The sequence below is a fragment of the Salvelinus fontinalis genome, chromosome 31 (assembly GCF_029448725.1).
Source record: "Salvelinus fontinalis isolate EN_2023a chromosome 31, ASM2944872v1, whole genome shotgun sequence".
NCBI lineage: Eukaryota > Metazoa > Chordata > Actinopteri > Salmoniformes > Salmonidae > Salvelinus > Salvelinus fontinalis.
In genome coordinates this window covers 25,485,071-25,500,290 of record NC_074695.1, presented here as the reverse complement: position 1 = coordinate 25,500,290, position 15,220 = coordinate 25,485,071, and the positions used below count along the sequence as shown (strand labels likewise).

General features: G+C 45.6%; 1 protein-coding gene across 1 annotated transcript in view; it reads right to left on the bottom strand.

Moving 5' to 3' along the window:
* The window catches only part of LOC129829943 (plexin-A2-like), a 194,992-nt gene extending 186,051 nt beyond the window's left edge, over positions 1 to 8,941 (bottom strand). Inside the window, exon 1 of the mRNA XM_055891977.1 lies at positions 8,356 to 8,941. The gene's annotated coding sequence lies outside the window, so the exon portion shown is untranslated. The remainder of the gene's footprint in view (positions 1 to 8,355) is intronic.
* Positions 8,942 to 15,220: the final 6,279 nt, after the last annotated feature.

The window sequence follows — 15,220 nt, the reverse complement described above, 5'->3', positions numbered from 1 at the left end:
CTGCACTCATTTTTGCACACACTGTATGTATATTTTTTCTATTGTGTTATTGACTGTACGTTTGTTTATTCCATGTGTAACTTTGTGTTATTGTTTGTGTCGCACTGCTTTGCTTTATATTGGCCAGGTCGCAATTGTATGTGGGCACTTTGAATACAGTGTTGTTTGACATGACAACGAATGAAAATGCTATGGATGTGTAAAGGCAGTCAATGTTGTTCTCCCCCTTTAACGAGGAGGAGCATGGATAGGACCAAGATGCGGATTGAGGGAAATAAGCCATCTTTTAATGAACAAACAGCAAACAAGACACTACAAACTACAAAACAACAAACGTGACTAACCTTCAACTGTCCTGTGAGGACACAGGAACAAACACCCACAAAACACCAGTGAAACCCTGGCTGCCTTTGTATGACTCTCAATTAGAGACAAACAATACACACCTGTCTCTAATTGAGAATCATACCAGGCCGAACACAAAACCCCACATAGAAATACAAACATAGACAAACCCACCCAACTCACGCCCTGACCAACTAAAATGAATACAAAACAAAGGAAAACAGGTCAGGAACGTGACAGAACCCCCCCCTTAAGGTGCGAACTCCGGGCGCACCAGCACAAAGTCTAGGGGAGGGTCTGGGTGGGCGTCTGTCCACGGTGGCGGCTCTGGCGGTGGACGAGGTCCCCACCCCACCATAATCAATCCCCGCTTCTTTATCCCCCTCCCAATGACCACCCTCCCACTAACCCCACCTAAATGAAGGGGCAGCACCGGGATAAGGGGCAGCACCGGGATAAGGGGCAGCACCGGGACAAGGGGCAGCACCGGGACAAGGGGCAGCACCGGGACAAGGGGCAGCACCGGGACAAGGGGCGGCAGGTCCTGGCTGAGGGACTCCGGCAGGTCCTGGCTGAGGGACTCCGGCAGGTCCTGGCTGAGGGACTCCGGCAGGTCCTGGCTGAGGGACTCCGGCAGGTCCTGGCTGAGGGACTCCGGCAGGTCCTGGCTGAGGGACTCCGGCAGGTCCTGGCTGAGGGACTCCGGCAGGTCCTGGCTGAGGGACTCCGGCAGGTCCGGGCTGAGGGACTCCGGCAGGTCCGGGCTGAGTGGCAGCTCCGGACTGTAGGGCAGCTCCGAACTGTAGGGCAGCTCCGGACTGTAGGGCAGCTCCTGACTGGCGGGCAGCTCCTGACTGGCGGGCAGCTCCTGACTGGCGGGCGTCTCTGGCAGCTCCTGACTGGCGGGCGTCTCTGGCAGCTCCTGACTGGCGGGCGTCTCTGGCAGCTCCTGACTGGCGGGCGTCTCTGGCAGCTCCTGACTGGCGGGCGTCTCTGGCAGCTCCTGACTGGCGGGCGTCTCTGGCAGCTCCTGACTGACGGACGGCTCTAGCGGCTCCTGACTGACGGACGGCTCTACTGGCTCGGGACAGACGGGCGGCTCTAATGGCTCGTGGCAGACGGCTGACTCAGATGGCGCTGGGCAGACAGATGGCTCAGACGGCGCTGGGCAGACAGATGGCTCAGACGGCGCTGGGCAGACAGATGGCTCAGACGGCGCTGGGCAGACAGATGGCTCAGACGGAGCTGGGCAGACGGGCCGTTCAGGCACCGCTGGGCAGACGGCAGACTCTGGCCGGCTGAGACGCACTATAGGCCTGGTGCGTGGTACCGGAACTGGAGGTACCGGGCTGAGGGCACGCACCTCAGGGCGAGTGCGGGGAACAGGAACAGGGCACACTGGACTCTCGTGGCGCACTCTAGGCCTGGTGCGTGGTACCGGAACTGGAGGTACCGGGCTGAGGGCACGCACCTCAGGGCGAGTGCGGGGAGAAGGAACAGTGCGTCCAGGGCTCTGGAGGCGCACAGGAGGCTTGGTGCGTGGTGCCGGAACTGGAGGCACTGGGCTGGAGACACGCACCATAGGGAGAGTACGTGGAGGAGGAACAGGGCTCTGGAGATGCACTGGAAGCCTGGTGCGTGGTGTAGGCACTGGTGGTACTGAGCTGGGGTGGGAAGGTGGCGCCGGATATACCGGACCGTGAAGGAGGACACGTGCTCTTGAGCACCGAGCCTCCCCAACCTTACCAGGTTGAATGGACCCCGTAGCCCTGCCAGTGCGGCGAGGTGGAATAGCCCGCACTGGGCTATGCAGGCGAACCGGGGACACCACCTGTAAGGCTGGTGCCATGTACACCGGCCCGAGGAGACGTACTGGAGACCAGATACGTTGGGCCGGCTTCATGGCACTCGGCTCGATGCCCAACCTAGCCCTCCCAGTGCGGCAAGGTGGAATAGCCCGCACTGGGCTAAGCACGCGTACTGGGGACACCGTGCGCTTTACCGCATAACACGGTGTCTGACCAGTACGACGCCCTCTTACTCCACGGCAAGCCCGGGGAGTTGGCTCAGGTATCCAACCCGGCTTCGCCACACTCCCCTTTAGCCCCCCCCCAAGAAATTTTTGGGTGAGCCTCTCGGGCTTCCAGCCGCTCTTACGTGCTTTTGCCTCATAGAACCTCCTCTCCGCTTTCGCTGCCTCCAGCTCCGCTTTGGGGCGGCGACACTCCTCTGGCTCTGCCCAGGGTCCTTCTCCGTCCAGAATCTCCTCCCAAGTCCATTCCTCTTTTCCCCATTGCTGTTGTTCTTGCCTTCCTTCCTCAATCCGCTTGGTCCTGTTGTGGTGGGTGTTTCTGTAAAGGCAGTCAATGTTGTTCTCCCCCTTTAACGAGGAGGAGCATGGATAGGACCAAGATGCGGATTGAGGGAAATAAGCCATCTTTTAATGAACAAACAGCAAACAAGACACTACAAACTACAAAACAACAAACGTGACTAACCTTCAACTGTCCTGTGAGGACACAGGAACAAACACCCACAAAACACCAGTGAAACCCTGGCTGCCTTTGTATGACTCTCAATTAGAGACAAACAATACACACCTGTCTCTAATTGAGAATCATACCAGGCCGAACACAAAACCCCACATAGAAATACAAACATAGACAAACCCACCCAACTCACGCCCTGACCAACTAAAATGAATACAAAACAAAGGAAAACAGGTCAGGAACGTGACAGGATGAGTTATTGTGACAAGGTAGGAACCAAAGTGATGTTCCGTGTTTCCTAGGGGACCCTATAATCTTTGGCTACATTAAATCTTTATTCATATAGCCAACATATTCATGCTTTGCCTATTCCTCTTTGATTTAGAAGATACTGTTGCAAAAACAACATACTGATTTAGGCCTCCACCAGCACTGGTATCAGGCTGTATTAGCTAGCTACGTTTGCTCTGACTCAGTACTTTTATTAGCTAGCTAACTAGTGATTAGCATTAGTGGCAAACACAATTTAGCTTCACTTGCTAAGAAAATACAAACTAGCTGTTTGCTGATGTAAAAAACAAAACTAACATTGTAATTATAGAATGCTTGTGGATTTATATTAAGATCAAAGTGGAAACAACATTGTTGCATGTGCTGCATTGACCATGCAGATTGTATGAAAGTGTCTCGTGGTCAAGCAACAACAAATGCGCTCCTTGAGTGACAGGAGGTGGGACTAGGTATGTGTGGAAAGCGGCATGCAGAGAGCGAGACAGCGGAGAGGGATGACTCAAGTAGCGGAATGAACTATAAAAATGGACATTACACACGGTGTATCACCGTTATACCGTTATAGGATGTATAGTAAAAACCCAAACCGCTCCGTGCATCAATACCGGTATATAGTAAAACACGCTACTCTCAACACAATATCACACACACAGCAGTTAAAAAGGAAAAGCACCCACCTCGGACTCACAGGTCCTATGATTTCAGAAGCAGTACTTGCGGTCTTTGGAGTCTTCTGGTGCATTAGAGTTTCTGTGAATGTATTGGAAAATGTCATGCAGAGCAGTCGCATTGATTTTCACTCCCTGTGCTGCTCATACCGACTCCAGCGGCTATTTACCAATGTAGAGGCCTGTAGCCATCAACCTAAACTGGTCTCAACGATTCAGTAAGTCACTAAAGGCTACGCACACAACCACTCAACATGATGGAAACTACCACAGCACGACTAAGACTTTCAGGGTAGCCCTGGCTATAGTGACATAAAGGAGCACTTTTCAAATGCATTACATAACGAGATGTGCAAGGTTCAGTTCATTCCGCACATATCTGTGACTAGGCTGATGGATGAGTAGAACCATTAGCCTCCCCCTCTTCCTAAATCAAGGCTGTGAAAAGCATCGGAACTCCCCCACATTGATGCAACATATCTGGGCACTGCTGCTGGCTACTGTCTACTCCTCTAAGTCCTCTGGGATAATTATGACTAACAGAAGCATAGCTATCTCTAAATAAGGTGGGCTGGACATGATGCTTAAAGAAGCTTCCTAGTAGGCAGATAATAAAAGCCTGTTGTTTACAGGTTTGAGAGAGACTGAAAGCTCAGAGAACTCAGTGATATGGTTGAGGAACCTGTCTTGGGTGAGGAGCCAGCCTTTAAACAGCATGAGGAGAGAGATAGTTCTGCTTAACACCATACAACAACCACTTTCCAACTAAACACTCTCCCTGGCTACACTCCACTTGATCAATGTCACAGATGTTATAAGTCTCTCTTATGTCAATCTTCACATGGATACACCTTCCCTCTCTATCACACACACACACACACACACACACATGCACGCATGTACACCCAGGCATGAGTGGAGTGTGTGTAGGTCAGAGATAGAGATCTCTGTTGTGACAGCTGGACAGTTGACAGATTCAGATAAACATTGCGGTGAGGGGGAGACCAATTGCACTAAACAAACAAATATGGTGAGTAGCCTACATTCAAGCAGATCATGTGGAGACCTAGATTTGCAAGGAACAAGTGAACACACAGCAGCCAGCCTGCAAGGCATTGGAGTGCCTGTGTACGCAAGCGTGTGTATGTGTGTGAGGGGGGGGTCTTTAAGGGGGAGCCTATTTCAGAATATCCAACCACTGAACATGTTTAGACTGTTCACTCGTTAAGAAATAGGTCAAGGATTCTGCCTGCATGCATAGTGACTTGTCAAAATCTCTCAATCTAAACATGGGAGGGCGGGCCTGGCTGCCTGGTAGAGGGAGCCTAGCCAATAGAGGAGAAGAGAAGCCAGTGTGCACTGCATGCTGGTGACACTCACACAGCACATACAAAAGCACAGAGTAGGCTATCTGTGCATACACCTCTGTCACCACCACCACTAACCTACTCACTTGGTACTAAGTACAAACAAAAATATGTACTATTAGGCTCTAAAGACCTGACTGCTGATGGTATTGAGGAGATGCAGAGCAGGCTCTGTTCAGATCTTGCCCTGGTCTGCTTGATAGCTGCTGAAGTCTAGAGTCATGGTCGGGGTCGACAGGGGACGCTCTTGAGCCGTCGTGCCATCCTGAGGAAGAGTCTCATCATCACAAGGAAGGAGACTTGGGAACAGGGGCCAGGGTATACATTCTACACTACATACGTGACGCTGTTCAGTGGTCAGCAGCTTTTGAATAGAAAGGAGAAAACAGCTACCATGCTACCAGGCAGGATGGAAAAACTCAACATAACTGAGATACCGGTCATCTAAAAAGAGCACAGTACATAATCAACACAGTGTTCGTACTCCATGTGTGTACTACCAGAATTCTTTCAGGGAGTCCATTGAGATGCATCATTTACCCTTTCTAAAATAAAGCTGTTGAAAGTGGTGAACAAACCATCCTTAATCACATAAGACCTCCCGATTACCCTGCAGGAAAAAGACATGTACTAAACTGGCAAAAGCAAATCAATAGCACTGAGATTCTTCCTGTCCTGACCATTGAATAAAATCCAATCAAAATGCTGGAACACATGTTGAGAGAAAGGGGAATGGAGAGATGGAGAGATGGTGAGGCAATGGCAGTGCACGATCAACCAGCCAGCCAACCAGTTTGATGTGAATTTCTCCAATGGAGGTAATTTCTCTGAGCTTCATGTAGTTAACCTTATTGATTAAAGAATGTGTGATGTTGAGGTTCTCAACATCTCCACTTGCACTGCTCCTCGTCAAAGAGATCTCTTGAAAGTGCTACATTGAGCAGAATGGCAATGCAATTTACTTTGTTCTTGTAGCTTGCATAAAGAGATTATCTAGATATCATGTATTTCATGTACACTTGATTCCAGAAAACGGGAATCAAGTCTGACTAAATCTGTGTCTTAAAATAATACAGTCATAAGGTGAGTGCCCCACTGCCCAAACACACTGGTAATGTTATAACTGGTAGTGCCCCACTTCAAACACACTGGTAATGTTATAACTGGTAGTGCCCCACTGCCCAAACACACTGGTAATGTTATAACTGGTAGTGCCCCACTGCCCAAACACACTGGTAATGTTATAACTGGTAGTGCCCCACTTCAAACACACTGGTAATGTTATAACTGGTAGTGCCCCACTGCCCAAACACACTGGTAATGTTATAACTGGTAGTGCCCCACTGCCCAAACACACTGGTAATGTTATAACTGGTAGTGCCTCACTGCCCAAACACACTGGTAATGTTATAACCCAGAGTTTCCCAAACTCAGTCCTCGGGCCCCAAGGGGTGCACGTTTTGGTTTTTGCCCAATCACGACACATGATTTAAATAATAAATTAATCAACTAAGCTTTGATCATTTGAATCAGCTGTGTGGTGTCAGGGGGAAGAAGAAAAAAGTAGCCCCCCTTGGGGTCCCAGGGACCGAGTTTGGGAAACGCTGCTATTACCATTCCAGACTATCAGTGCCTGTGCTTCTCTTCAGATTGGGAGTTAATTAGGTGAATATAATGAGCATGTGATAATCAGACCAAGGCTGAGTTTAGTGGTTTGTTCTTCCAGGGATGCAATTTCCACCCTTGTGGCTATTCCTGGGGTTAAACTGCTGTTTCGCTTTGAGAGGGATATTAAAATAATTATGTGAGTAGGTCACGCTTTAGATATACAAAAACTGATTTTACCAAGAAGAAACAATGTTTGATTGCATGGTCACAACGATTAATATGCTCTCCGTCAGTCATGGGCAGATGCAAGTTATTGTCATGCAAATGTAAGGCAATTTTTCTACTTAAGACAACATTTATTTTCCTTTAGAGTCACTGTCATGAGCGCTTTCCCGGGCGCTGTGTGTGTGTGACGGAAAATGAAGATTTGTGAGTGCATCTGCTGGTCCAGAGCTTCGACAGATGAGCAGTCTAGATTCTAGCTGCTTTCAAGGCTTGGGGAAAACGGCGACTGTTATTCTGTCTTGCGGCAAACCACATTGTAATAGGAACCTTTATCATAAATCAACAGTGGTATAGAATATTAACAAGTTAGAAGGATGGATGAAAGAGTAGACTAATCGGTGTCGGAGAGTACATTTAAAAGCGTTATTCCAACCCTCTGCCCCGGGTAACGCAGTAAAGAACAGAAACAAGTTACATGGAGCAAAATAATCACATTTGTTCTCACGTGTTGGATGGTATTTATGAGACACAAGGCTTAAAATAGGCACTACAATCTGTCTGTCCACTATAATGGACATTTTTATATTCACTCTGTGGAGCACTGCTCTAACTTACCCCTAATAGCAGGTTCACAGTCAAGGTCAGCATGGCGAGCTGATGCTGAGGGAATCATTAGCTATATATACTGGTTTGTTGATTATTGGAAGTAATTGAAAATACGTTGGGATGATAGTCAGTTAAAAATAACGGATAACTGATTTAATTCTGTAGCTTAATAGAGGTCTTATAACATCAATCCAGAACAATGCAATATGAATATTTTAGGATTGTCTGGATATCAAACTCAATCAAATTAGTTTAATGAGCTGATGACAGCTGCATTATGATTAAAGGTTGACCGTGAAGTCATAGAGTGGATGGTAAAGCACAGAGCCATACATATGACTCCGGAAAAGCCCAAAACCTGGCTGAAAGGAGCTATGCGTAATTGTGGTTTTACGCACGAGTCTATAACCTGTTTAACCCGTATGCCTACATTTGTCTACACGTTCATTGAAAAGTAACAGGTACTATTGGAATAATAACAACACTGAAATTCATCCAATCTATTTTTGGGGCATTTTTTAATTCAGCTTAATATCCCACAACCTTGTAATAACCAGCCGTATTATTATCTACATCCTTCTTGTGGCAGACTAGGCTACAGTTAATTATTCAGCAGAAGTGTCAAGGCAAAAGACACACAATTGTGCTGGTAGCTATCATCAGCATCGACATCGAAATGTAAAACCAAACTGTTTAAATAGTTTTATGTCTAGGTAGATAAAAAATAAATAACATAGGCTAAACGTTATCACTCACCTTTCGGTTTCAATGGGAGCTGCTGTTGATATTTTAATTCTGATCACACAAACTGTGATGGTCTTCTCTTCGTTGAGGTGATGGATTATTCTACTTACGTCCACGGAAAATGCTACGAGTACCACGAGAAAGTCTGACGCGGCGTTCCTCAAACAATTTAGAGTACTCCTATTTACTCCAAATTCCTATAAAATGCCGGATACCCGATGCCCCCTTACTTATATCCCAAAGATCCCTAAAAGACGATTCTAGGTTTCGCACGGCTACTATTAGGTAAATCCACAATAACGAATCTATGCTGAAAATTCAGCGCGCTCAACTTCGGTTGATCTCCAATTTTTTTAAATGGTAATTTACATGAGCACGCCTATGATACAGCGAATTCGTTCAGTTTACAGGGTAATGTCCTGTACTATGAATTCGGCTGTAGCCTCGCTTGCCATCGGCGGGTCGACTATCTTCCGTTTGCATAGCAACCTTGCCGCACAAATTCACACACGCTTTCTGACAGGGCTGCGTTAGACTGGCATTGGAAAGCTGCGGCGCACCCCGCCAGCGTACAGTACCGCTAGCAAACCACAGCGTTTAAACCCGGCCCCCTGTACACTTCGACAGCACGGACTCATTTGCATGGTGCATGGGTTAACTGTTTCAGTGCGGTGCCTCCGAAAAGTTGCTTGGCCATATGCTCTGCTCAGTGTAATTTGCGGCAATCAAAACAGCCCCCAGTAAAAGTAGAAAGATAGTGTAGATGACACAATAAAGTCATTCTCTTATGGGTAAATAATTTATTTTTCCTCTGATTTCATCTCATTTATAGGCTTTGGGAAAATATTATTTTATTATTGATTACCAAGGAATAAAAAGTCACCATAAAGTGGGTACAATCTTTAACGCTTGTATAATAATGTATTTAAGATGTTTCAGTTACATTGGTGTAGCCTACCGGCATTGAATACGTTTTTAAGCTATATTTGATGTATTGAAATAGAGATAATTGTATTAAAAATTAGTAATATAGTAAAAAAAAGGATATTATTAATATAATCGAATGTAATCCAAACATATAATAAGCCTCTTAGTCTTACACCCATTCTACAATACCGTTAGGCCAGTTCTGGTGCGCATTGCGACTTAAGAAGTCTCAACAATGAAGGATACTTTGAGGGGAGATGCTGGTGCCAATTCTGCTAGAGTACTGCCACCTATGGGCATAACACGGTGCTACTACCTAGTAATAAACGACCCGATACAATAATAGCCTACTACAGTCCCACAGGTCTTCAAAAGAAGAAAAACATTGTCTAAGCTACTCAGTTTAGGGAATGAATCAACCATTTGCATTAAAAATAAATAGACCAATTTTGAAATGGTGGATTGAAGCCCAATTAAAAATATCTATCATCAAGTATTTTTTTTTGCAAAGTATCTCTTTCTGCTTATCCTCTCTCTCAATAGATAAAGAGAGAGGCAGTGAAAGACAGACAGAAGACAAGCAATTTTTAGACCATTATTGGTCCTTGTAATCCGCTTTCCAGGTGAGTAGACACTACCGTGTGCAGTCATATATATTCACAGTAACCCTCTGTTGAGTGCCAGCCATTAGAGCACCCAACAGTGCCGTTGATTGGCTCTGAGATGCATGCTCTTTCTGCTTCTGAGATAATGATCAGGTACAACTTTCACAGCCCTCCGAGTCCCCGTGCTCCCAGGGGGTGACAGAACATTGTTGTTTAAGTAATGAGAAGAACGCTTAAAACCAGCCTCAGCACTAATTCCCTCCACTCTGCTGCTCCTTATCTGCTTTTTTCCAACAAATCCCTTTAAGTTTATTTTCCCTCTCTGAAAGTGTTCTGGAATCCAGACCCCATTAAGTAGCCATTTTGTTGCGCTGCATTAACGTTAATCAATTCCCTCTCTCCATCCCCAAGTCGCCTCTTAGCCACTGGGAAGGTGTCCAACACATCCCGGTCTTTCACATTTACGTTATTAAAGTACAATCTGATCAACTGTTCCAAGTACCTCTATATTCAGTTGCAAAACTGGTAGTTCACTAATGCATTTGCCTCTAATATTCAGCAAAGAGGGATCTCTTGATCCACCCAACTCCGCTCTATGTTGCCAAAGGAAAAGAGACCACTGATTAACTACATTATTAGGCTACTTACTCCTAAATGTGTCTAAATACTTGTGATGATCCAGCACTTTTAAATGGTCATTCTGTTATTGCCATGATGGAAAAATGGTCCATGCCCCCCCCCAAAGCTTCATACTTGAAGACATTAAGGAAAAAGTAGGCTAGCCCCATTCTCTTCAGTGAGGAAAAGGAAAACAAGACAGGTTTCTGTCTGCCATCACAAGTATCTGTAAACTTCCAGGAGATAGAGGACGCAGACCCATCTAGTGTGTGAGTAAACTAAAAGCACAGCACAGCCTACTTACAGATGGCCTGGGTCAATAGCTGGAGGGCATCCATATTGAAGTTCCACAGCAGCAATACCTAGCTCCATGTAGCCTACCACTCAAGACTCAAATGGATCTTAGTCAAGCCACGGCAGAGCAGAGCAGGGGTAATCAAATACAGCACCGCTCTTGAATCCATTACTCATAGGCTTGTTTGGAACAAGCAGTGATTTGTTTGATTGGAACATAACTCAATTCATATCGGGTCTGGGAGAGCAGGTGCTGGGTATACTGTCTGTCTGTGTAGTGTGTACAGTCCTCGTGTGGTTTGACTAGACGTCTGTGTAATAAAATCAAAGTGTTGGTTTTCATTCACAACTGTATATTTTTTAAATGAAGAAAAAAGGTACAAACTATGCCAGCTGGTGGAGAGTTAGAGCACCAGAACTCTAAATATTCAAGTTCAATAAGAGTGACTAGTTGGGAACCACGATAGTGGCTAAAAATATGAGGAGGCAGCGATTTAACAAACAGTATGGACATTTTATTTTGAAAAGAGAAGATGGTAAAAGTAGTCTCAATATCTTGGCCACCCTCTTATGGGCTAAGGTGGAAATTGTTCTGCAAAAAGGGAAAAAAGTCTTTCTCCAGTTGTTGGATTTGGGGAAGTCCGTTCCAGGTTCTCCTCTTGCTCTGCCTACTCCAGATCTGCCTCCTCTGGGTAAGGCCTGAGGCACAAATAAATGTTGTGCAGTACAAAGCCTCAATTGTCTTTGAATAAATATTTAAATTTAAGCAATCCATTCCTTAAAAACCACAATGTGTTCTTTGAAATCAGGTGAGTCCAAGCCAATGGAAAATTGTTAAAAAACGGTGCGCTTCCTTGATACTTCAGTACGTGTCTTCAGTATGCTCCGCCCCATTTCTGTCTGAGGTCCTTACACGTCGTTGCGCTGAGCTGTTGCTGCCTCTGCAAGGCTTCAAATACACGCATCAATATGCAGTGAACCAATGGAAATACATCTTGAATGATTGTACCTGCATTCTCATGAAAGGGGAGTGACAATCGGGCCGCAAGTTGCTCCGTTCTCCTCCTGTTGGTGCACCCCTGTGATTGTTGGCAATGCTCCTATGAAACCACAGTGACATTCCAAACCAAAACATAAGTGAAATCACACAAAATACACACGTGAAGAAGAGTGAGAGCAAGCCAACTGCTGGAGGAATGCAGAACAATACTGTTTCCTTATGAATGTAATTTCGTCACATCATGACGTATACGCCATAGTCTACCCCTGGTTTTATGTCGCCTTCAAAACAACTGGGAACACAGAAAAATGCGAGGTCAAACCATGATGTCAGTGATCTTCAGGTTCAAAAGTCGGAGCTCTAGAAAGAGGCCAGAGTTCCCAAGTTGGAATTCTGAGTTGGATGACTGTTTAAACCAATATTTCCCAGTTTTCCCCACACTTACATTAAGTCGGAAGTCTGAGATTTCCGAGTTCCCAGTCCCGAGTTCACAGTTGCATCACCACTGGGTTTCTCTAGAGAGTAAACATATTTTACATGGACAAATGGAAATTGTAAATACCTTTGCTCTACAGCTGAGATGCTTGGAACATGAGCTTGAGCATAGCCACTGGAAGTAGTTTGGGCCAGAAAAAAAAGAAATGCTTGAGCTGAAGACATCTATGTTGGTCCGCTAATACAGGACTAGGAAAGACCCAGTGCACCACTTTCGTGAAAACATTTAAACAAAATGTATTTGAGTGTTTACCAGCATTTGTAACTTGAGTCTGATAATTATTTGTACAAAACAGTTAAAATCAAATCAAATTACATTTATTGATCACATGCACGTTTAGCAGATGTTATTGCGGATGTAGCTAAATGCTTGTGTTTCTAGATCCAACAGTGTAGGAATATCTAACAATTTTACAACAATACACACAATACACACAAATCTAAAGTAAAGGAATGGAATTAAGAATATATAAATATTTGGACGAGCAATGTCGGAGCGACATAGACTAAAATACAGTAGAATGAAATAGAATACAGTATATACATATGAGGTGAGTAATGCAAAATATGTAAACATTAAAGTGACGAGTGTTCCATTATTAAATTGTGCAGTGGTTTCAAGTTGATGTATATAGGGCAGCAGCCTCTAAGGCGCTAGTGATGGCTATTTAACAGTCGGTAGGCCTTGAGAAAACAGAAGCTGTTTTTCAGTCTCTCGGTCCCAGCTTTGATGCACCTGTACTGACCTCGCCTTCTGGATGATAGCGTGGTGAACAGGCAGTGGCTTGGGTGGTTGTTGTCCTTGATGACATTTTTTGGCCTTCCTGTGACATCGGGTGCTGTAGGTGTCCTGGAGGGCAATTAGTTTGAGCCCAGGGGTGATGCGTTGGGCAGAACGCACCACCCTCTGGAGAGCCCTATGGTTGCGTGCAGTGCAGTTGCCATACCAGGCGGTGATACAACCCAACAGGATGCTCTCAATTGTGCATCTGTAAAAGTTTGTGAGGGTTTTAGGTGCCAAGCGCTGTTGCGCCTTCTTCACCACACTGTCTGTGTGGGTGGACCATTTCAGTTTGTCCGTGATGTGTATGCCGAAAATCTTGAAGCTTTCCATCTTCTCCACTGCGGTCCTGTTGATGTGGTCCCTTCTGCTGTTTCCAGTCCACAATCAGCTCCTTTGTTTTGTTGACGTTGAGTGAGAGGTTATTTTCCTGGCACCACACTCCCAGAGCCCTCACCTCCTCCCTGTAGGCTGTCTCATCATTGTTTGTAATCAGGCCTACTACTGTGGTGTCATCTGCAAACTTGATGATTGAGTTGGAGGCGTGCATGGCCACGCAAGTCATGGGTGAACAGGGAGAACAGGAGGGGACTGAGCACGCACCCTTGTGGGGCCCCTGTGTTGAGGATCAGCCAAGTGGAGGTGTTGTTTCCTACCTTCCCCACCTGGGGGCAGCCCGTCAGGAGGTCCAGGACCCGGTAACACAGGGCGTGGTTCAGACCCAGTGCCCCGAGCTTAATGATGAGCTTGGAGGGTATTATGGTGTTGAATGCTGAGCTATAGTCAATGAACAGCATTGTTACATACAGTTGAAGTCAGAAGTTTACATACACTAAGGTTGGAGTCATTAAAACTCATTTTTCAACCACTCCACAAATTTCTTGTTAATTAACAAACTATAGTTTTGGCAAGTCGGTTAGGACATCTACTTTGTGCATGACACAAGTTATTTTTCCAACAATTGTTTACAGACTGATTATTTCACTTATAATTCACTGTATCACAATTCCAGTGGGTCAGAAGTTTACATACACTAAGTTGACTGTGCCTTTAAACAGCTTGGAAAATTCCAGAAAATGATGTCATAGCTTTAGAAGCGTTCTGATAGGCTAATTGACATGATTTGAGTCAATTGGAGGTGTACCTGTGGATGTATTTCAAGGCCTACCTTCAAACTCAGTGCCTCTTTGCTTGACATCATGGGGAAATCAAAATAAATCAGCCAAAACCTCAGAAAAAAATTGTAGACCTCCACAAGTCTGGTTCTTCCTTGGGAGTAATTTCCAATCGCCTGAAGGTACCACGTTCATCTGCACAAACAATGGTACGCAAGTATAAACACCATGGGACTACGCAGCCGTCATACCGCTCAGGAAGGAGACACATTCTGTCTCCTAGAGATGAACGTACTTTGGTGCGAAAAGTGCAAATCAATCCCAGAACAATAGCAAAGGACCTTGTGAAGATGCTGGAGGAAACAGGAACAAAAGTATCTATATCCACAGTAAAATGAGTCCTATATTGACGCAACCCGAAAGGCCGCTCAGCAAGGAAGAAGCCACTGCTCCAAAACCTCCATAAAAAAGCCAGACTACGATTTGCAACTGCACATGGGGACAAAGATCGTACTTTTTGGAGAAACGTCCTCTGGTCTGATGAAACAAAACTAGAACTGTTTGGCCATAATGACCATCGTTATGTTTGGAGGAAAGGGGGATGCTTGCAAGCTGAAGAATACCATCCCAACCGTGAAGCACAGGGGTGGCAGCATCATGTTGTGGGGGTGCTTTGCTGCAGGAGGGACTGGTGCACTTCACTAAATAGATGGCATCATGTGGAAGAACAATTATGTGGATATAATGAAGCAACATCTCAAGACATCAGCCAGGAAGTTAAAGCTTGTTTGCAAATGGGTCTTCCAAATGGACAATGACCCCAAGCATACTTCCAAAGTTGTTTAAAAATGGCTTAAGGACAACAAAGTCAAGGTATTGGAGTGGCCATCACAAAGCCCTGACCTAAATCCTATAAAATATTTGTGGGCAGAACTGAAAAAGCGTGTGTGAGCAAGGAGGCCTACAAACCTGACTCAGTTACACCAGTTCTGTTGGGAGGAATGGGCCAAAGTTCACCCAACTTATTGTGGGAAGCTTGTGG